At 39.1% G+C, this 23,337-nt stretch overlaps 1 protein-coding gene across 6 annotated transcripts in view; it reads left to right on the top strand.

The window, feature by feature from the left end:
• Window positions 1–883: 883 nt before the first annotated feature.
• Window positions 884–23,337, top strand: part of KLF12 (Kruppel like factor 12) — a 532,835-nt gene continuing 510,381 nt past the window's right edge. For 3 of the 6 annotated variants that reach the window (XM_027557684.1, XM_027557682.1, XM_027557681.1), the window contains exon 1: window positions 1,408–1,639. The gene's annotated coding sequence lies outside the window, so the exon portion shown is untranslated. Of the gene's footprint in view, window positions 1,387–1,407; window positions 1,640–23,337 lie in introns of those variants that run through there. The other 3 variants (XM_027557687.1, XM_027557686.1, XM_027557680.1) reach the window with 3 other exon arrangements.

Below are 23,337 nucleotides of genomic sequence, written 5' to 3'. Positions count from 1 at the left end.
TCTCCCGCAGCCCCTTGGCCGGTATTTACAGCTCCCGCTTCCTGCCCAAATTCCGAGCGAGGGCGGGTATCCCATCTCCCGGGGGTCCGGAACTGGGCGTGCGGCTCCGCCTCGCCCCCATTCATCCCGCCAAGGTGAAGCGCTGGGCGGGAGGACGCCCCCGCCTCGCCCGCAACGTGCGTCGCTCGAGAACCCAAACAATGATTTCCCCACCGTCTTCCGCAACTGGCCCTGCACGCGCCCCACCTTCGCGTGCGCCCCCGCGCCCAGGGCACCGCCCGCCCGGGCTGCCCCGGCCGGGACCCCATTGTTGCCCGGCGCGGGCGATGCCCGGAGCCACGGGGGCGGTCCCCGCGAGCGGTCCCGAGCCGCCGCCGGCCGCTGGAGCCGGCTCCGCCCACACCTTTCCAAGTTAGCTGGTGGGTGAGACGCGGGGACGGCTCGGGCACCCGGCCCCCTCCCCGCACGTTTCCACCCGGGCGGGAGGGGACCGGCGAGGGCGGAGGAGGGGTGGGCCGAGCGGGTTCCGCGCTTTATTTGTCTCCAAATTCCCTTCCTAAGGCAGCCTAGCGGGATCTGGCACAAAAGAGGGGACTTTCTGGCGGCTCCGCGCGAGTCCGCTCCCGAGGAGTTGAAATCGGGGGTTCCTCCCGCGGGCCCCCCGCGCCCCGCGGCTCCCAAGGCGGTGTTGGCCATGTGTGGGTTATTTTGGGTGCCGCAGCAAGGTGGTGCAGGTGATCGCGAAGCGCGGCCGAGGCCGGGGGGCGGGGGCAGGGGTGGGGCGGGGTGGGGCGGGGTGGAGGCTCCGCGGACCCACCCCCCAAGCCGGCGGCCCGGGCGGCCAGGCGAGGGCCGGGCAGTGGGTGTTGCCTTCTACCTCTGCGAGCGGGGAGGGGTTAGTTTCCCACAGGAGATTTCAACCATCACACTCAGAGCCCGCCTCCTAATCCTCGGGCGGAGCGGCTCGGGGGGCCCCATTTTATGGCAATAAAGCGACTTAGCGCCTGCTGAGCGAGCCCCTCCCCGCCGCCGCCCCCGCCCTCGGCCCCACCCCGGGGCTCGCCCGCAGCGGCGGGGCTTTGTTTCTGGGGAGGAGGACCCGGAGCTCTTTTGTTTGGGGGTTTGGTGTTTTCACCACCCGCCCCCCCAACTCACCCCACCCTACCCCGCCCCACCCCACCCCACCCCACCCCACCCCCCGCGCCTCTCCGGTTTCCTGAGCTGCGGGCTACAAGGGAGGAGAAGCGGCGTCTTGCAACCCCCTCGGCTGGGCCCCGGGGTAATTCGATGCGGGCCTGGCGAGGCTCCCCACGCTAGACCCGGGCTCGCGTCTCGGCAGCCTCCACCCACCGGCCCACCCTACATTTAGCGCATCATGTGATCCGGGTAAGTCATTTGCAAGTACAACAGTTCCCTGGGTTGCCCCCCATTCATTTCCTGAGAACTGCAGAGAGCAGCTGAGAGGCTCTACCCGTGCGTGTGCGAGTGTGCGTGTGAGTGTGCGCGGGTGACGCCGTGTGTGTGTGTGTGAGCGTGAGTGTGTGCGCGCGCGCGTGTGAGAGCGAGAGAAAGGGAGAGAGAGGGGGACTCTGGGTGAGGGAAAGAAAACAATTTCTCCTGCTCTGCAGCTTCTGTTCAGGTCTGTGCCGATTCTGTTTCTTATCAAAATAAACAACCCCCTCCTCTTTTTTTTTTTTTCCTGGTGCCATCCCAGATCAGACCGTAGTCTCTTAACGTGTTTTATTTTTCTTCTGTCATCTGCTCAAGTTAAATCATTTTGGTTGGTCTGTGTTCTTAAAGGGGGAAAGTGTTGGGAAGCGGGGCGGCGTGGGGGCGAGAGGGAGGGCGACGCTTTTGCAAAGCAAGTATCGTCGGTTGGATACGTGAAGAAAGGAGGTTTCTCTCCCCCCCACCCCATTTTTTTTTTTTAAAGAACTTACCAAGTAGCGTGAATTAAGCAATATTTTTCTATCCCTAGTGGAATTGTTGTTTGCAGTGTTTGCCTGACAGTTGCCAAGGATGGGAAATAAAACACCAGGGCTGAATTGGGGGTGCGGGGGAGCTTGTGGAAGTAGTTTGCCCCCAGGAATAGAGCGAGTTGGGTGACGAGCTGCCCCACCGGGCCGTGTGGGCTGTGGGTGTGCATTGGAGAGAGCGGAGGGGAAGGGGTTAAAGCGGAGATGACACTGCTGGCATGAATAGTGGTCCTGGTGCCACATTCATTATTGTCTCTGGTCGTAATGATGTGTAACTGTCACTTGCTACAGTGCCTGGTCCGCGGAAGTAGCCGGGGGGCTGACCCGAGGCTGTTATTTTCAATTACGGGGGACCTGGCCGGAGTTGACAAGGGGCAACTTTGCAGGGCCACCCGGGCGGGAAGCCCGCGGAGCCGGCCTGGGAGCCACTTCTTGCCTTTAGAGGAGGACTCGTACTTGACCTCCGCGACATTAGTTGGTGTTCGCGTTAGATGCTCCCCTACGGGGCGAGTCAGTCCTGCTTTTCTTGGGCAGAGAACTGCCTATTAGAACTTTGAAAACTTTCATCTTTGGGGAAAAGGGTGGGGTGCACTCAACAGTTCAGTTTCGAAGTGCATTTGGGGCAAAAGCTTGGAAAAAGTACCAATTCCTTTGTTACATGCCCTGCAGCTTCCCAGCCCCCTTCACCCTGCGCTTCGAGTTTTGCATACTTTAATAGTAATAGCCTTAATTCAGCTGGTAAAAGCTGACTGTGTTGAGTTAGAGAGTATTAGTACAACGGAATGTGTAATCTGGATAAACAGTTTGCGTGGTTAATATTGTCAGCTCTCTAATTTAACTGTACAGATGGTTTAAGTGTCGCGCTGTATGGATTGTTTTAGGCAATTCCACTGGCTAATAGGATCCTCAGCCGAGCCCTCGGATGTTTTGTTTTAAATCAGCTTTAATATTCTCTCAGTTTCCCTGAAACACCAGGGAGAGGAGCCGCTCTATTTACATTTAGTGCATGTGCATCTAGTGGCTTCGGTAGACATCTGCCAATCAACGGACGTCATTCTGCAAATCCACCTAGACGCCTGCATGCCCTCTTCCTACTGGAGGATAGAGTTGTTCAGCTAAGTAAATGTCTTGAAATGAATTTGGTGATTTTTAACGGGCAGCAGCTTGTGATGGGGGAATAGGAGTGGTTGCTTCGAAGGCTGGGTGTATTCCTTCTTCTAAGAAAGGCTTTTTGAAATTGGCATTGAGCAAAAACAGTGACCCCTCACCTAAAAAATAAAATAGGCTGGTAGTGCTATTTGTAAACCTCATTCAGATGTTGTTTACATTTTTAAAAACCACATAGAAATGGGTTATGATAAAGGGGTATACTTTTAGGCTAGAAAATGTTTAACTTTAGCAGCTTGGAAATGAGATGTTGAAGGACAAACATTCGGTTGCATAAGTTGTATCTTTATGGCTGCAGCCTGGTCAATTGGAGTAGCTTAAACTGAACTGAACTGAACTGAAACTCCTTTGAGTTGGGGGGAAAGAGTTTTGAGCATACCAGAATTGACAGGAATCTGTAATGTAAATAGGAAAGGGGTTTATTATTTTACCTTCTATGAAATATACTGAAGCTGGTAAAAGTTGGGATGGTTTCACAGAACATTGTAATAATTTATGCCCTAAAATTGTATTATCGCTGTGGGAAATAAAGAAACATCCTTGAGGGGTTTCTTTGTATTTTTGAAAGATTTCAGTTATTCAGTAGTTTCACTACTAACTGAAACATTAGTATTTAAACATATTTAAAAGAAACTTCTGTCAGTTAAAACTTTATTTTGGAATGCTTTGAATGACTATTTACTGAATGAAAATGGTTGCACTAATGGCCCTTTAATATATATATTTTTCTTCTGAAAATTCCTTTGCCACAGCTGAATGTCCTTTGGTAGAAAATTGGTCCTGGTATAGCATTTGAGACCTTGACCTTAGCAACTCTTGGCTGGTGCTTGTTTACTACAGCTGCAGCCTATGTGTGTACAGAAAGGGAGGGACTGCAAACACTGAAGCACTCTTTCCCCAGGCTGAGGGAAAAACAAATCAGGATGCTTGACAGTCTTTCCAAAGAGCACCCATCAGGCATGTAATAGTGTTAGTGTTCTGGTCATTTAAAAAAAATATATGTTCCTGGGGAATTACTTCCCAGCCTCCTGGGAAAGGTAAACATTCTCTTCGGCAGACTCAGAGTGGGTCTTAGAAGTCATATCCTGAAGCAGGCTGCTATCAACGTAATGAAATAATTTAGTCTTAAATGCAGGTGTGTTTTCTAAGATGACATAAGGGGTTAGGCCTTTAGGCCTGTATGGCAGCATTTTGAACTCAGGCCCGTGTTGGTTAATCTGGAGTGTTGAGTATCTTGAACAGTGAAGTGATACTGCTAGCTAGATGAGCGTGTAAACGTCTTGGACATTTTCATGGTGGTACAACATGGAATGTGTGGAATTTCATGTTTATGCAAATTAACATGAGGTTAATCACATTAAATTGGGGGGTGTCAAATGGTTTCTTTATATCATGAGAGTAACAGTTATCTTCGTGTCAACTTCATAAATCTAGCGGTAGATGATTTAATCATGTATTAATGCAAAATAGTTTGTAATCCACTAGAAATGGCACAAACTTATTTGAAAAGTTATTCTTTCTTTGAATAACTTTTCTTACTTGTGCTTCCATGTTGATTAATGAACACGAGCTAAATATTCCAGAAGAGTTTTGTTCAGAATTTACACCATGATTATCTTTTTTTTTTAAGAACACAACTTTCATTTTTGTAAATAATTCCTAAAATAGGTTGCTGTGGCTTACCTTTATCATTTATTTACATTTTGAAAATCCCATAGGGTACTATAGTGGAAATTTCTGTATTTTTGCCCAGTGTTCATTTATTTTCCATTTTAAAATTTATGTTTGTTTTTTCAGCCGACAAATTACGTGCGCCTTTCCATCCTAAGTATGGACAAAATGTAAGAGTAAAAATATTAAGATTAAATCACTGACAGCACCCTATAACCACAGCCTTAACTCATCTACCACAACCAGGGCTCTCAAAATCAAAACGCAAGTAAACAGATGGGCCTTCCCCTGTGCCCAGAAGGGCAGTAGTCTTAGGCTCTGTGAGACCTGCTTGGTTTCTAGGTCCCAAGCCCTTCCAGAGATCTGTCTGACTTCAGCTGGCCAGAATTCATTGTCAGGGCCTAGACCGGCCACACCCCATCTGATGTCAGCTTTTGAGTTTTTGCGGTAGGGAACACATGCTGTGGATTAAATGGTTACTTTCTCTATATATTCTCAGTAATTATGTTACAAAAGGATTTTTCGGTTTAGGGTGTTTATTGTCATAAAAGTGGCTACTTGAGTAGTCCTGTTGCCCCATAAAAATTTGTTTTGGTCTGTCAGTAGATTACAGGATACTCAGAATTCTCAGAGATGGTCTTTCTTCTGTCTTTTTTTTTTTTTTTAACTCAAAGTCATACTTTTCTTCTGTGGCTCATTTGATGGTGTATATTTTTGAATATTTATTAAAAGCAGTTTTGGGGCTGGTCCAAACAGCATTGCTGTTTAGGTACAGATGGAGCAGTAGAAAGCCCTTGCTGCTTTATTGCTGTGTAGAAGATGAAAAAATTATAGAGCTTTGAGAAAGTTTTCCCACCCCCATCAGAGGCAATAGAAGCTGCCACTGTTACAATTTGCTGCCCTTCACATCCAGGAATTGTGTTTTATATGCTCCATTCACTGTATATATATATGGCTTTTCACAATAATTGCTGGCATGATGTGTATATATGTAGTATATATAACTGTAGTCTATTTTAGGTACGTACATATGTATATATATGTGTATATATGGTATTCATATTTATGAATGTGAGTTTTTATAGTCTCTAGTTATATTGGTATATACCCCATATATAAACTGTATATATTATGACCACAAATTATGGTAAAAAGCCCTCTTCCCACTTATATATAAAAAAAAGAAAAACAGGCGAACTTTGTTTTGTTTTTTCAAATTCTATATTGGGGGATACTACTTTTGCTTAAGTTTAACAAGCCAACTTATAACAAAACATGAAAACAACCCTGCCCCAAAGAAAACAAAGCAACTGACTTAAATGACAAGGAAGGTAAATGATTATAAAGCACCAGATAAATAACTGTAAAGGAAACCTTCATTCATTTCAGAATTGGGTGTCTGCTCAGATTATACATCCTGGAATCAGGACTGATTTAAGTGGCAGAGATACTGCAGCTTGAGTGTTGCTCTCTCAGTTACTAACTCCTGATGACCTTGATTACATTTTTTAACTCTTTCAAGCCTGTAAAATGGGAAAGACAGCATGCAAGTTTACAGGGTGGTGGTGAGGGTAAGACGAAATAGTGTAGGTAAAAATCACTGTATAAACCTCAGGAACTGTGTGACAAGTGATTTGACAGAAAAATCTCTCCCTCCCCAGCCCCCATCCCCTGCCCTAAAAGGGACGAACTTTCCAGTCCCTCAAAGTGAGCATATAAATTACACTTATGGAGAAGGAATTTCCGAGTGTGGGTAGAAAACTTCTGGCAGTCAAAGGTCATGAATTCCATTCCTGTCTCACCAGAGATTTGCTCTATGACCTTGAGAAAGTCACTCTTAAAAAGTTTCTATGTAGCTGATATAAAAGTTACTGACTGTTAATATTTATATAATGCAGGTGAAGCATCTGAGCTTTTTCAAAGGAAGATACATGAAAATAGTTTCTGTGATCATTTATAAAAAGTAGAAAATAAAGATCAACAAGGATTATTTAGAGATTATAAACCTCCGGGCTACTTCTTCAGTGAGTGAACTGAAACCTCTATCAGCTGGTCATTAGAAATGCCCTTAGTTTTTTTTTTTTTTAATGGAATCATTAAATTTGTGCTGTTGTACTATAATTTAGAACCATCTATTGAACTGCAGATCCCCAGTTAAGCCAGGATTCTGTTGATTAAGCTATGTCTGATTTATGGTTGAGTCTCTTGGTTAGACTCAAACATTGTTGCAATACAGCATATGCACAATAAAGAAAGGTAGTGATGGGGATCTTAAATGGGTATTTGAAAATATACTGCCACACATTTTCTTTTATCTGTGCACATTTTTCTGCCGTGTGTACTTTTTTTAAACACACACATTTTGGAGAAAATTAAGAGCAATAATAATTTACATAGTTTTTCACCGGCTACATTTTCTCTAATTAAGAAACAAGTTTTTTCACACTCTTTGCTCTTAGACTCAAAAGTAGCTCATCAATATAACTCCTTCTGTGTCACACATACACCTTGCCCACCCCCTGTTCATGTTACAACTATCACTGTAAACATCACTTTCTGTGATAAACATCATTTATCATCCCTTGCTTGTAGAATACACTGGGTTCTAGGCTGTAATCTCTGGCTCCATAGCATACGATATTCCTTCTGATGTAATTGCTCCTTGATTTGTCTTGTCGCTTCCCAGTAATAAGCCCCTTGAGAGCAGGAAATGAATCTTCTTCATAGTTCCTTTCTTGGCTTCGAACATAGTGACTGATCATATAGTGCTAAAAAAGTACTTACTAAAGAAACTAATTGAGAACTGTCCATATGACTGTCCTTTTAGTAACCAAGTGCCAAATATCATGGTCATTTCCTATCTATATCTTTTCATTTCCAGTAAATGTATTCACCTCTGTTAGCCATTCCACAGTTCACTGCATTTTTCTGAACTTTTTCCTCCTTGTGGTGGAGTTAACTAATGCTGAATTTAAAACCTTAAGCAACCCAGTTTCTAGCCATCTATGTGGGCAGGTTGGTTCTTCACGTCTTAGTTCACTCATTGATAAAAACAAAAACAAGAATATGCAATGTCAACATTGCGGGATGTTTTTGAGGGTCAAAATTATTGGTAATGCCTGCAAAACCTCCAATATGTAGAACCTTGTACGTATTTTGTTGTAGTTGTCACTAAATCACGTCTGACTCTTTGCAACCCTGTGGACTACAGCATGCCAGGCTTCCCTGTCCTTCACTATCTCCTGGAGTTTACTCAAGACTCATGTCCACTGAGTCACTGATGCCATCCGTCCCTCTCATGCTCTGTCTCCCCTTCTCCTGCCCTCAGTCTTTCCTTACATCAGGATCTTTTTTTTTTTTTTTCAATGAGTCGGCTCTTCTCATCAGGTTGCCAAAGTATAGGAGCTTCAGCATCAGTCCTTCCAGTGAATATTCAGTGTTGATTTCTTTGAGGATTGACTGGTTTGATCTCCTTGCTGTCCAAGGATGTCAGGAGTCTTCTCTAGCTCTGCAGTTCGAAAGCATCAGTTCTTTGGCATATTTAGTGCTCAGTAAATATTAGTCTGCTCAAAAGGTACCAACTTCCAATTATAAGATTAGTAGTTCTAGGGATGTAACATGCAACATATTAAATACAATCAACACTGATGTATGTTATATACAAAAGTTGTTAAGAGTAAATCCTAAGTTCCTACCACATCACAGAATTTTCTTATAGTTTTGTATTTATATGAAATGTGGGATGTTTACTAAATTTACTGTGGTAATCATTTTATGATATATGTTACACTTTAAATTTCTACAGTGTTATATATCAATTATATCTCAATAAAACTGGAAGAAAAAAACTTTAATCTCTTCCAGTATATTGATTCCTCTCTTAAAGGCAGCTGTTGACAAAATAACTGCTCTGTAGTGTGCGACTGCTACAATGCAGAAATTAGGCACTGTGCTTTTCCAGTCTTAGGTTACTTAATATGTACTTTTTAGTAACCAGGCATGTATAGTTGACTTTCAAATAATTGCCACTTGGAATACTACATGTGGAGACCCCTAAACTGCCTTTTGTACAGTGGATTTTGACTTAGGAACATCAGTTCATGGAGGCATCTTTTAGCTCTTGTAAGACGGGGCTGTCTGCCAAGTAGTAGTCTGCCCCCTCCTGCCAGCCATGATTTTGCTGTTTGTGATAATAATTTCAAATTTGAGAATGTTGCTGCTCTTTGCCTTTCATTAACAAACTGAGTAGAAAAAAGGGAAAATGAAATTCCTGCTTCAGGTTGTGAGAAGACCGAACCAAGTGTCAGTCGCTGTGACTGTCCTTTCAGTAGCTAAGTGTCAGATATCATGGTCATTTCTTATTTGTGCCTTTTCATCTCTAATAAATATATTCACTTCTTTTAACCATTTCCCAAGTCACTATATTTTCCTGAATTTTTTTTTTTCTGCTTATGAAGAGAAGCCCAGTTGAGACAAAGAAATCATTAGGTGTGCTGAAAATTGGTGAATCTTTATTGAAAATGTTTAATGGAGGTAAGCTAATAAATTGTAAAAAAAAAAAAAATAAGATGCTAGAACATACAAAATGCTATGCATCTGTTTTTAATAACGCCATTTAAAAGATTGTGTATAATTACAGATTTTGTAATATTCCTTTGGGAAAGGGTGTCCTTTAAAATGTCAGTCTAAACCCTTAACTTATACATATTTGAGTTTTGTACAAGTTTGTCGGAGTACATTTATATTAGAAACATGAGCTTCCTTCCTTTATTTATTAAATATTCATTGAGTATGTATGCATGATATTATGGTTTCTGTTTTATAGATGTGGAAACTGATTTTCTGAGTCATGTCTTCATTGGCAATAGCCAGTTAGCTTTAAGCAGAGATTTGAAGACTGAAAAACCTTTGAACTATCTTCTGTGTTATCCCTATCTCCCTTCAGTATTACATATGCTATTCCAGTTAGTCTTACTGTAGAGAATTAGAGCACAAAAATGGGAGTCTTAGACAAATAGATGTTGTCTTTAGAGGCTGTTTTATTTTACTTGTAGATTAAGTTGATATACTTTTACTAGAATACATTTACTAGAATATCTACTTCAGTGTAGAAGCCAATTCTGTGTTTGCTGATGTATGTACTAAAACAAATGGAGACAATCCAAAGAAATTATTTTAGAAGGCAACTCTATAGAATGTTCCATAATGTTAATAGTAGACCAAGAAATTCTGGCCAGTATGCATTTCGTATTTGATAAAAGCTGAAAGCAGGAGGAGACGGGGACGACAGAGGATGAGATGGTTGGATGGCATCATCGACTCAATGGACGTGAGTTTGGGTGGACTCCGGGAGTTGGTGATGGACAGGGAGGCTTAGTGTGCTGTGGTTCGTGGGTCACAAGGAGTTGGACACGACTGAGCGACTGAACTGAACTGAAAGCTATTAAAGTCAGAGACATAATAAAAGTACTAAAAATGTATTATCCATGTTAAAAATGCCTTACTTATTCATGTGACTTATGCTTATTTAGCTCCTACCATGTGTCTGGATTTATGTATGAAAGTGGGTAGGACATCATCAATTGCTTGAAAATCAAGTGAGGTAAGGCTTATGCAGATAATTATAATTCAGGGTAATTTGTGATACATGGATCAAGTGCTCTAAGATGTTTCAACAAAATGTAGGGGAGAAAAATTGCTCCAATTTGGGAAATCAAAGGCTTCAAGTTTTTAGTGGATATGTGGCAAAAGTCCTTCATGGAAAATGTTTACTTTATAGAAAAGAAAAAGCAAACCTGCCAGAGGAGAGCTGTTTTGGCATCTATGGTGATTTCACACCTCCTTTTCTGTTATCTTTTAGAGCTGATGGCTTTTGGTGTTTTGGCGAACCTCTATTTGCTGTATTACCAGAAAATTTTCTTTTCCAAAAAATATATCCTGGGATATGCTTGGCTAGTATGCACACAGTGTTAACAATGAATTTTTTTTTGATTCATTATTTATTATTATTTCTTGAAATTAAAAAAAGTTATTTATTTTAATTGGTGGCTAATATTGTGGTGTTTTTTGTCGTACATCGATGTCAATCAGCCATGGGTGTACATGTGTCCCCCCATCCTGAACCCCCCTTCTACCTCCCTCCCCACCCATGTTACAATGAATTTAGAGAAGGTTTATTTGGATAATAAAAATAATAATAATGATGGTTGATTAATAAAGTTAAAAAAATACAGTTTATATGAAGCTGTCTAATGAAATTTTTTTTCATATTGCTGAAGAGGTTTGATATATATTTTATTTATAAACGATGGGAATTTTAGCCTTGACTAAAAGCTTTAACATATAAGTATAAAATCTTTTTTTCTACCTAAGATCAATGAAAGGGAAAGCTTTAAAACTGATCAGTTTTACAGAAGATCAGAGCCAGTTGAAGGGATATTTAGAAAGGAACTTTGTTAGAGAGGTTGAATATCTGAAGAGGGCTCTTCTGTGGAATGTGCATTAGCTTTTCTGCTGTAGGTATAAATACAGGACACTTAAGCAAACACATGAAATACTTCATTTTGAGAGATCATATAATAAGAAACAAATGAACTCTTAATGAGTCTATAAAGAGCATTGATGGAATTTTTATTGTACACTGAGCTGTCTATTGAGTACATTGGGACTATACCAAGGCTCTAGGCAGAAGCAGTTGTGTTATATGTATAAGTAGCTTTGTAATTAAGACAGTTTAGTAGAATACCTGAGAAGTAGGGGCCAGCAAAAAATTTGCTTAGTGCTTTGGGGTTCATAAAGTGGTTTTAGTTTCATCCTTACAATCCTGTAAAATAAGATTATGAATGTAAAATAGCTTGAAGACAGCCAAGTAAAAACTAGAACCTTGATTTCCAGTACCAGTAAGATAATTTGTTTCCATTTCATTCCATTGCTGTCTTCCTACTTGATTTTAGTTTTAACCAGTGGACATTTGGGTAGTCTACATTGTATACAGAGATGCTGCTGCTAATGTTTAGCTTAGATGGGCTATTCACTGAGTGTAATTGGGTATAATTGGTTGAATTTTTATCTCCTTCTGAAGCATTTTTAAGGAGTATATCAAACTCCATATATAACAGCTTGGATAGATCAGCCCAGTTAATCTTAGACGAGACTAGGAATGCATTCATATTCTGAAGAAAGTTAGGGAGGTGGTTCATATCAGGGGTGATACTAGGTGCTGAGAATAGTTAGATAAATAAAACACGGGCTTTGTCCTAATGTATAGGTGGATTGGGGAAAATAGAAAGCACAGCTGAATCCAAAGGAAGGGCCATGCTAGTGTATCCTGCTTCAGTTTATTTTCTTCGCGTAGATCTTTTATGTGCCTAAAAATAATACCCTGGAGAATCTTAGGTTTCTGTTTTAGTCTCTTTTAAGTACTTTTAATCTTAGCAGAAAACCTTTTTTTCCATTTAAACGTGATTTTCTAAGTTTTTTCTTTTTTCAAAAACTGTATATTGCACATTTATTATACGTAAAATGTTTATATACATTTTAAAGATATTCTTTAATGTTTACAACCAACTCAAAGCTAGATATTTATGGTATCTAAGTGTGAATTCTTTCTTTTTGACTAGTTTTTTGAAGGATTACCACTTCAGCTCTATAGGAAATAAGCTTTGTAGAAATTCACTTGTTGAACAGTGTTTACAAATATATCTCTTTGTTAAAAGTAGGTACATGAGTGTGGAGACTTTAAACTTCATTTTATTTTGTGTATTTTGAAAGCATGTAGTATTTTTATCAATAGCATTTTTGTCTTAGTTATTACACAGTAATGGTACATCTTATAATCAGTGGATACAATGAAATACGGTAAATGTCCACTTGTTCATTTTTTTCTCCTGTTACACCATCAGCATGCTCTGTTAGGAATGAGGACATTCTCTTATAAAATTGTGATACTATTATTACATCTCAGAAAACAGTAACTCCATAATGTCACCTAATATCCAGTCTATATTCAACTTCTCCAATTGTCCAAAAATGTCTTTTACAGTTTTTTTTAATCCAGCATTTAATCACATTTCATTCATTGCAATTGACTAAAATTTTTATTACTATTGTGTACCATCTACTCAGTAGGGACAAATTTATTTTGTTTTAAACCTGCCCCTCCCTCCTTATCTTTTAAGGCATTGCTGTTCATTTTGTTTCATCCACTTTTTTTGTTTTTATTTTATTTTTGGAGTATAATTACTTTACAGTGTTGTGTTGGTTTCTGCTGTATAACAGAGTGAACCAGCTATATGTATACATACGCCCTCTTCCTCTTGAGCCTCCCTCCCACCGCCCCCTTTCCACCCTTCTAAGTCGCCACAGGAAACCTAGCTGGCCTCCCTGGGCTATACAGTCGCTTCCCTCTAGCTATCTATTTTAAACCTGGTGGTGTATATATGTCAACCCTGTTCTTCCAGTTTCTCCCACCCTCTCCTTCCCCGACTGTGTCCACACTTCTGTCTATGTCTGTGTGTCTATTCCTGTCTTGCAAATAGGTTCATCGGTACCATTTTTCTAGATTTCATATATATACATTAGTAGACAATATTTGTTTTTCTTGTTCTGACTTCACTGTGTATGAGAGACTCTAGGCCCATCTGCATCACTACAAATCGCCCAATTGTGTTCCTTTTTATGACTGAGTAGTATTTCATTGTGTATATGTACCACATCTTCATTATCCATTCATCTATTGATGGACATTTAGGTTGCTTCCACTGAAAAAACAGTAAAAACCACAAACACACGGAGGCTAAACAATATGCTACCAAAAGAACCAAGAGATCACTAAATTTCATTTTTACAGTGAACTCCTTTCTCTCTTTTTTTCTTAGCTTCCCTTCTTCCTGTAGCCAACAGTAGGATTATATTCCCCCGTAACTCTTGTCATTAGAACTATTATGTGTCTTCATATTTATCTCCATATCCGTGTTACAAACACATATGTACACATGGTATTTTGGTCACACTTAGAAAAAAGGTTTTTTTTTGGAGACCTTTTTTTCATGTAGTACTGCCTAAGGGAAATCCTCCCACTTAGCTGCAACAACTCTAACCTGTTAAAAGCAAAACAAAACTGTTGCCTATATTCTAAGGGATGGTTGTATAGTCTTTTTAACTGATAATTTACTAATGGGCAATACTTTGTTTCCAGTTTTTGCCATTAAAACCAATATTGTAATAAATGTATTACAGACCTATGGTATTGATTACCAGGGTGAGATTATTAATTCAAAATGTTGCCACATTACTTTGAGGAAAGGTTTTTTACCAGCAAAGCAGGGAAATACCCATTTCCTAAAACTCCATCAGCCAAAGTTGACACTTTCCTTCATTTATTATTTCCTGGTTTCTAGTGATCTGGAACAATTTTTCCTATGTGTGTAGGTAATTGGAATTCTTATTCTAAGAGTCGCCCTTTATTCCTTGTTCATTTTTCTATTTGGTTATTGTCCTTTTGTGGGAGTTACTTATATATTATGCTGATTAACCTTTTGTCTGATACCTGCATTGCAGATAATATTTTTCCAAAAACTCATCTTTTGTCTCTTGTCTGTTTAAGAAGTAGCTTTTGGTATGTAACATTTTAAATTTTAATATCTTTTTTTCTGTGTTTCTCTGGTTTCCTGTTTTTGTCTCATGTTTTTAAAAGACTTTATCCACTGATAAAGTAGACCTATAATCTATACTTAGGTTTAATTTTTCATTCGACTTTCATCTTTAGTCCATTGGGAAGGTTTAGTTGTATGTATGGTATAAAAGAGGGGATGATGGGGGGGTCCAGTTTTAATTGTTTTCAGATGCATATTCAGTCCATTGTATCAGAACCATATTTAAGGTAATATATCTCTTTTCTCAGTCAATATAAATTCCACAGGGTTTGTTTTTTTTTTTAAGAGATATCTTTCTGATATTGGTTTCTAGTTTAATTCCATGTTTTTCAGAGTATGTATGATTTTGAGTCTTTAGAAATTTGTTGAGATTTGTTTTATGGCTCAGAATGTGGTCTGTATTAGTGAAGGTGACGTGTAGTAAATAGTGGATCCTGTGTTGTTGGGTTGTGGAGTCTATGAATGTCTATTAGGTCTGTGTCAGTTTGGAAAGTTGGTGAACGTCCTTTCAGTCTTCTATATTGTTAACTGATCTTTCTATCTCCTTGTTCTGAAGAGTTTTAATTGTATTCTAACTCTTTGCAGTTCTGTAAGCTTTTGTTTATGTATTTTGAAGATCTGTTTTCAGGTGCAAACACTTTTAGGATTGTTACGTTTTCTCTGTGAATTGACCCCTACATTGTCATGTAATATCCCGTTTTTCTTTTGTAGAGAACATCTGATTAAGTGTTACTGCTTTCAACTTTTATTTGGAATAATTTGCTCATTTGCATTAAACATTTTGATGTGATTGGGTTTCTCTACTACCTTACTGTTTGTTTTCTATTTGTCCCTCCTGTTCTTTGTTCTTATCCCTGTTTTGCCTTCTTTAGACTTGATAATTTTTTTAATATTCTGTTTTATCTCCTTTGTTGGCTTATTAGTTGCAGCTCTTTGTTTTATATTTTTTATGTGTGGTTACTTTAGGGTTTACAGTATGCATCATTAAGTTTTCACATTTCCTGTATGATGTCAGAATCTCAGTGTTATACCACCATTTTTTCCTCTCTCATTGTTTATTTTCTTAATATTTTTACTTAAACATGTTATAAAACTATTTTAAAAATAGTTTAATTATAAAACCTCTTTGATAGTTTCAACATCTCTGCCATCTTAGGGTCTGATTATGGTGATAGCTTTATCCCTTGACATTATCTTTCCTTGCTTTGTTTTGGTGTCTTGTAATTTTTGATTGGTTGCATGACATTATGTAAAACAAGAGTACAGAGTGAGGTAAATATTATGCTCAGACATGGATATGCCTCTTGTTCTGCGAGGTGTTACTGTCTGTTGATAGGGAGTGAGTTACTTTGTTCAGTTGATGTGTTGATTCACTGCTTTGTTGTTGCTAGTGAACAGTCATATGACCAGAGACTTCAAGGTCCTGCTGGAATGCATTGCTTTACCTGGTGACTTCTGTGAGACATGGAGTGGGTTTTTCTTCTCAGTGTTCTGGTATACCCTCAACTTTCCACCAGTTCTGAACTCCGGTGACACAAGGGATCATTTTCTGGGCTTTTTGCCTCTGTCTTGCCAGTAGTCTAGGGCATCCCTCATAGCTCAGTTGGTAAAGAATCCACCTGTAATGCAGGAGACCCTGGTTCAATTCCTGGGTCGGGAAGATCCGCTGGAGAAGGGATAGGCTACCCACTCCAGTATTCTTGGGCTTCCCTTGTGGCTCAGCTGGTAAAGAATCCACCTGTAATGTGGTAGACCTAGCTTCCATCCCTGGATTGGGAAGATCCCCTGGAGAAGGGAAAGGCTACCCACTCCAGTATTCTGGCTTGGAGAATTCCATGGACTGCAGTTGCATGGGTTGCAGAGTTGGACACAACTGAGTGATTTTCACTTTCACTTTGGCAGCAGTCTGGGTGAAGTTGTGAATGGATAAGTATGTGGGGGTCTCAGTTTCCCCATACCAGCTACAGTTTTGGTCTGGCCTGGATGACTGAATCTGAGCTGAGATTTTGTTTGCATGTGTATCCCTTTCTCTTTGTGGTAGGTTTTTGTGCCTACGAGTTCTGTATCAATTATGGCTGATATGTTATTTAAATCACTGTAGAATTCTGAGCTTGTGTGGGGTTTCTTCCCTTATTTCAGAACCAGTTGAGTTTTAATCTAGTGTTCAGTGCAGAGCAGTTGTGTTCATGACTTCTGTCTCTCGCCCAACAGCTGCTATTCTTTGAACCTGGAAAGAGTTTCCCAGTGGCAGGGAACTTCCTCCTCTAGCAGTAGCCCACTTTTTCCTGGAGGGAGCAGGAGTATTTACTGTCGTCTTTTCTGTGGCAGATGGCTTTTGCTTAATTTGATATCAGAGACTGGAATGAGGCCAGTTTTTATGATTGTGCCCCAGTGGGATTAGCTGATCTCTACCTGTATGTCATCACTTCCAAGGGTGGCTTTCTTAGGTCTCCTGTTCTTTTTCTAGTCTTTTGTGTTAGCACCTGGTGGAGGATTCTGCAGAAGAGTAGGTGAGTGGTTGTGGAGTATCCTTGCATCTGGGTCTTTCTGATACTAAGTGACTTTGTTAGCCCACATTCAGCTGTTAAACATTTATTATGTTTCTGGTGGTTTCCTACTGCTTAAAAATTAAAAGACAATTTGCAATTGAAGTTAAAAAAAAGTAACAAGATTTATCATTTTAACTATTTTTAAACGCACAGTTCAGTAATGTCAACTGTATTCACATTGTTATGCTGCATGCTTAGTCGCTCAGTCGTGTCTGGCTCTTATGACCCCATGGCCTGTAGCCTGCCAGGCTCCTCTGCCCATGGGGATTTTCCAGGCAAGGATACTGGAGTGGGTTTCCATTTCCTCCTCCAGTTATGCTGCACATCTCAAACATTTTCATCTTGCAAAACTGAAGCTCTGTACCCATCTAACAGAAACTCTCTATTACCCTCTCTTATGGGACCCTGGTAACCATCCTTCTGTTTTCTGTTTCTTATCGGCTTTTATGACTGTTCACTCTTTTTCCGTTATCATGGCCGAAGGCAATTCCTACTGTTTCTCTATGAAGAGGCAGTCCTATGAACTGAACCCAGTTCACCTAGTTACCTTGTGACTTAAATTTTTGGTGTCAAAATAATGAATTTGGAGAGGATTCATCTCACATAAGCATTTTCTTTCTTTACCTGTGTAGCTTCAGTTTGCTTGGATGTCATTCTTTGTTTTCTTTTACTTTGGTAATACCCACTAAACTGTGTGTGTATGTATAAAATATAGTAGTGGAAAATTTTTTCTTCTTTAGTTGACTGTTACAATGCATTGGAGGATTTAGGATTTACAGAGTCGGACACGACTGAAGTGACTTAGCAGCAGCAGCAGCAGCAGCAGTATTGACCTATTCTTGCATTAGGGAGCAAACGCTTTTAAAAAATAATTTTTTACTTTTGTGCAACTTGATTCTATTTGATATCTAGGAAAGATATTTAGAATGTATACAACTATATTCACACTGTGGTATACATCTATAGTATTTTTCTTGGTTCTGAATCAGAGTTTTGTATAATAATTTATGTACCCACAAAAATTAACTTAGAAAATATTCATGTTTTTCCATGAACTGTAATTGGAACGCTTTTAAAGGGTGATACTCCAGTGTGAACCATAGCCTTTCCCTCACCACCCCTCAGTGGTAGATACGTGATCTTTTTTTTCCAGTTTCTTCTGTTTATTTGTCCATTAATAAGTTTGCAGCTTCTTTTTGTATCAAAGTTTTGGCTATGAAAATTTCCATTTGCTCTTTAAAGCTATTTAATATTGAAATGCAATTGACATATATTACATTTATTAGTTTCAAGTGATTTGATGTGTGTGTGTGTGTGTCTGTATGTACGTAAGTGATTATCACAGTAAGCTTAGTTTGCATCTGTCACCATACATGGTTACAATTATTTTTTCTTGTGAAGGGAACCTTTAAGATTTACTCGCTTCAGTTCAGTTCGGTCGCTCAGTCATGTCCAACTCTTTGCGACCCCATGGACTGCACATACCAGGCCTCCCTGTCCATCACCAACTCGCGGAGTTTACTGAAACTCATCTCCATTGAGTTGGTGATGCCATCCAACCATCTCATCCTTTGTCGGCCCCTTTTCCTCCCACCTTCAATCTTTTCCAACATCAGGGTTTTTACCAATGAGTCATTTCTTCACATCAGGTGGCCAGAGTATTGGAATTTGAGCTTCAGCATCAATCCTTCCAATGAATTTTCAGGACTGATTTGCTTTAGGGTGGACTGGATTGATCTCCCTGCTGTCCAAGGGACTCTCAAGAGTCTTCTCCAATACCACAGTTTAAAAGCATCAGTTCTTTGGCTCTCAGCTCTGTTTATAGTCCAGCTCTCAGATCCATACATGACTACTGGAAAAACCATAGTTTTGACTAGACAGACCTTTGTTGGCAAAGTAATGTCTCTGCTTTTTAATATGCTGTCTAGGTTGGTCATAGCTTTTCTACTGGGGAGCAATTGTCTTTTAATTTCATGGCTGCAGTCACCATCTGCAGTGATTTTGGAGCCCAAAAAGTAGTCTGTTGCTGTTTCCTCTGTTTACCCATCTATTTGCCATGAAGTGATGGGGTTAGACGCCCATGATCTTAGTTTTCTGAATGTTGAGTTTTAAGCCAACTTTTTCACTCTCCTCTTTCACTTTCATCAAGAGGCTCTTTAATTCTTCTTCACTTTCTGCCATAAGAGTGGTGTCATTGGCATATCTGAGGTTATTGATATTTCTCCCTGCAATCTTGATTCCAGCTTGTGCTTCAGCCCAGCGTTTCTCATGATGTACTCTGCATATAAGTTAAATAAGCAGGATGACAATACACAGCCTTGACGAACTCCTTTCCCGATTTGGAACCAGTCTGTTTTTCCATGTCCAGTTCTAATTATTGCTTCCTGACCTGCATACATGTTTCTCAAGAGGCAGGTTAGGTGGTCTGGTATTTCCATCTGTTTCAGAATTTTCCACAGTTTATTGTGATCCACACAGTCAAAGGCTTGGGCATAGTCAATAAAGCAGAAATAGATATCTTTCTGGAACTTTCTTGCCTTTTCAATGATCCAGCAGATTTGGCAATTTGATCTCTGGTTCCTTTACCTTTTCTAAAACCAGCTTGAACATCTGGAAGTTCACAGTTTGTGTATTCCTGAAGCCTGGCTTGGAGAATTTTGAGCATTACTATTAACTATTAGCATGTGAGATGAGTGCAGTTGTGCAGTAGTTTGAGCATTCTTTGGCATTGCCTTTCTTTGGGATTGGAATGAAAACTGACTTTTTCCAGTCCTGTGGCCACTGCTGAGTTTTCCAAGTTTGCTTGCATGTTGAGTGCGGCACTTTCACAGCATCATCTTTTAGGATTTGAAATAGCTCAACTGGAATTCCGTCACCTCCACTAGCTTTGTTTGTAGTGATGCTTCCTAAGGCCCACATGACTTCACATTCCAGGATGTCTGGTTCTAGGTGAGTGATCACACCATCGTGATTATCTGGGTCATGAAGATCTTTTTTGTACAGTTCTTCTGTGTATTCTTGCCACCTCTTCTTAAATATCTTCTGCTTCTGTTAGGTCCATACCATTTCTATCCTTTATTGAGCCCATCTTTCCATGAAATGTTCCCCTGGTACTCTAATTTTCTTGAAGAGATCTCTAGTCTTTCCCATTCTGTTGTTTTCCTCTTTCGTTGCACTGATGACTGAGGAAGGGTTTCTTATTTCTCTCTGCTGTTCTTTGGAACATTACATCCTCAGGACTTATATATTCTATAACTGGAGTTTGTACTTTCTGACCACCTTACCCCGTTTGCCCACCCCCACACTCAGCCTCTAGTAACCACCAGTCTGTTCTCTGTATCTGTAATCTTTGGATCTTGACATGTACACATTTCCTTGGGAGCTTTTAAATTTGTTACTTTGGGATAAAATGTAATATTCCCTAATACTACATAATTACATTTCTTTAGTATCACATGTGTAACTTTTTTTGTATTCCCAATGTTATCTGTTTTTTTTCTTTTTTACATTCTTTCATTAAATAGTCCACAAGATGCTTTGCTGTTTTATTATTTTTCTTTCATAATTCTTTTGGATTTTTAATCATTTCTACTGTTTTTTTGTTTTCTTTTAGTGACTTTTTGCTTATATTTCTTCAATTCTCCTGTTCTACTTTTGTTTTTGCTTCTTTTTTTTTTTAAGCATTTACTTACGAAGACATTGAAGTTATTAGTGTTCTGAGTATATCCTTTGCTATATATTCTATATATTTTTTTCTTATTTTTTAATATATTCTATGTATTTTTTATGAAGGAATTATTTTCAATATATCTGGATTGTAATTCTGTTATTTCTTCTTTAAGTCAAGAATTTCTAGGAATATGTTTTTAAATTTTTGATCATTTTTAGGTCTTCAATTTTGGGTTTGCATCTAAATTTTGATTTACATTCAGAGATTGTAATTTTTAAAATATTCTCATTTTTAAATCACTGATTTTTTTAATGTCTAAGTATATGGTTTACTTTTATAAGTATTGTCTAGAGATTTGAATAAAGCTATCTTCTCTTGAGGAATGTGATGTTCTATATTTTTTCTGCTAAATTGAATTTATTGATTTGTTTTAAATTAAATTCCTTTATCTTATATTTGTTCTGTTCAATTGGATTAATTCAGAAATTGTGTATTGAGTTTTACATTCTAATATTTTAAAATCTTAGTTAAACTTTTAAAATCTATTTTTTGTTATTTTAAATTGTTGTAAAATAAACGTGACGAAAACTTAACTGCCCTTCTCCATAGCCCTTGGCAAGCACCATCGTACTTTCTGGGTTTTTGCGTCTGACTGTTTTACATACCACATATAGCTACAGTCATATATTATTTGTCATCTTGTCTCTGGCTTATTTCAATTTGCACGTTGTCCTCAAAGGTCAAGTTTATTCTATCATGTGTTAAGTTTTCTTTCGATTTTTGAGATTGAATAACATTGCATTGTATGTTTACTGCATGAACATGGATGGTTGAAAGTCTTTTGAGTCTTGCTTTAAATTCTTTTGGGTATATAACTTCAAGTGGAATTGCTGTATACTGTTGTAATCCTTTAATTTTTTGAGAACTTGGTATACCACTTACCACAGGAGCTGTACCACTGCATTTTCATCGGCTACAAGGGGTCCAGTTTCTCTACATCTTGGCTAATACTTATTGTTTTCTGGGCTTTTAAAAATATCTTTCTGGTGGGTTTGAAGTAGCATCTTGTGGTTTTCATTTACATTTCTATAGAGATAAATGATGTTGATCATCTTTTCACGTTCTTTCTGGCCATTTGTATATCTTCTTTGGAGGAATGTCTAAGTCCTTTGCCCATTTTTAATTTGTTTTTTTAATTGCTATTTTTGAATTATAGGAGTTCCTTGTATATTCTGGATACTAATAACCTCTTATCAGATACATGATTTGCAAATATTTTTCTCCTATTCCATGGGTTCCCTTTTCAATCTGTTGATATTATCATTGATGCACAAAAGCTCTCAGTTTTCCTTTTTAGTGCAGTTTATCTTTTTTTTTTTCTCTTGTCACCTATGCATTTGGTGTCGTATCCAAGAAGTCATTGGCAAATCCATTATCATGAAGCTTTTCTCCTGTGTTCTGTTTTAAAAGCTTTATAATTTTATGTCCTCATTAAATTTTGGTAGCTTTGCTTGTATATTTGCCTGTGTATTGTTAGGTATCTATAACTCCATGACTTTTCTTAAAATTCTTCATTTTTTTTTTGGTATTGAATACCTTTAAAATGAAATTCATACTAGATTGCTATTAATACTGCCATTCCTGTTTTTTCTTTTCGAGAGAGACTTTGAATGCTTCTGATTTTACTGTACCAGTTGATTTAGTTTGTCATTAACTTTTTCTTGTTAATTTGTATTGTTTTATAACATATAGTAGTTTTTTTCATCATTTTCTTTTTGTTTCCACCCATTTTATTACTTCTTTTTAATGGTCACATTAACATAATAATAACGATCCCTATGTTTTCCTTGATTAGGATGTTTTTAGTCACTTCATCATACTTTTGTGAATTTAATCAAAATGATATTTATATTTTTAAATTTCCTATGTGACCCCCATCAATTTGGAAGATACGCTGTACTGTGCTGTTTGACTAACAGTAAGTATTTCAACCCCAGCTTCATGTTTATCGCTCATATAGTGCTGATTTGTGACAAAGAAAATGCATCGTTTCTTTAAGACAACTCTGTTCTGCAATTTTTTTTTTTTTTGGGTGATATACTGCCATTGCTATAACATTTTAGTAACAGATAGACACATCTTCAGTGTCTGCAGTGCGAAGGGCCCCCTCTTAGGTGTGATTATGTGTGATGCCGTTGGTTAGCTAATTGCTTGCTTTGAAAAGAATCAGGAAATGACTTTCCACTACATCTTACAGTAAGGTGACTGTTTTTCTTACATTCTCTCCTTTGTGAGTTTTCTTTCATTGGTGCCCAGATATAGTGGAGTACCAGTTTAGTTTAGTCAGTTAGTCGTGTCTGACTCTTTGTAACCCTATTGACTGCAGCACACCAGGCTTCCCTGTCCATCATCAACTCCCGGAGCCTGCTCAAACTTAGGTCCATTGGGTTGGTCATGCCATCCAACCATCTCATCCTCGGTCGTCCCCTTTTCCTCCCACCTTCAGTCTTTCCCAGCATCAGTCTTTTCCAGTGAGTCAGTTCTTCGCATCAGGTGGCCAAAGTATTGGAGCTTCAGCCTTAGCACCAGTCCTTTCAGTGAGTTTTCAGGACTGATTTCCTTTAGGATTGACTGATTTGATCTCCTTGTAG

The sequence above is a fragment of the Bos indicus x Bos taurus genome, chromosome 12 (assembly GCF_003369695.1).
Source record: "Bos indicus x Bos taurus breed Angus x Brahman F1 hybrid chromosome 12, Bos_hybrid_MaternalHap_v2.0, whole genome shotgun sequence".
Taxonomy (NCBI): domain Eukaryota; kingdom Metazoa; phylum Chordata; class Mammalia; order Artiodactyla; family Bovidae; genus Bos; species Bos indicus x Bos taurus.
Note: the sequence above shows the minus strand (reverse complement) of the source record. Positions and strands in the feature narration are given on the sequence as shown.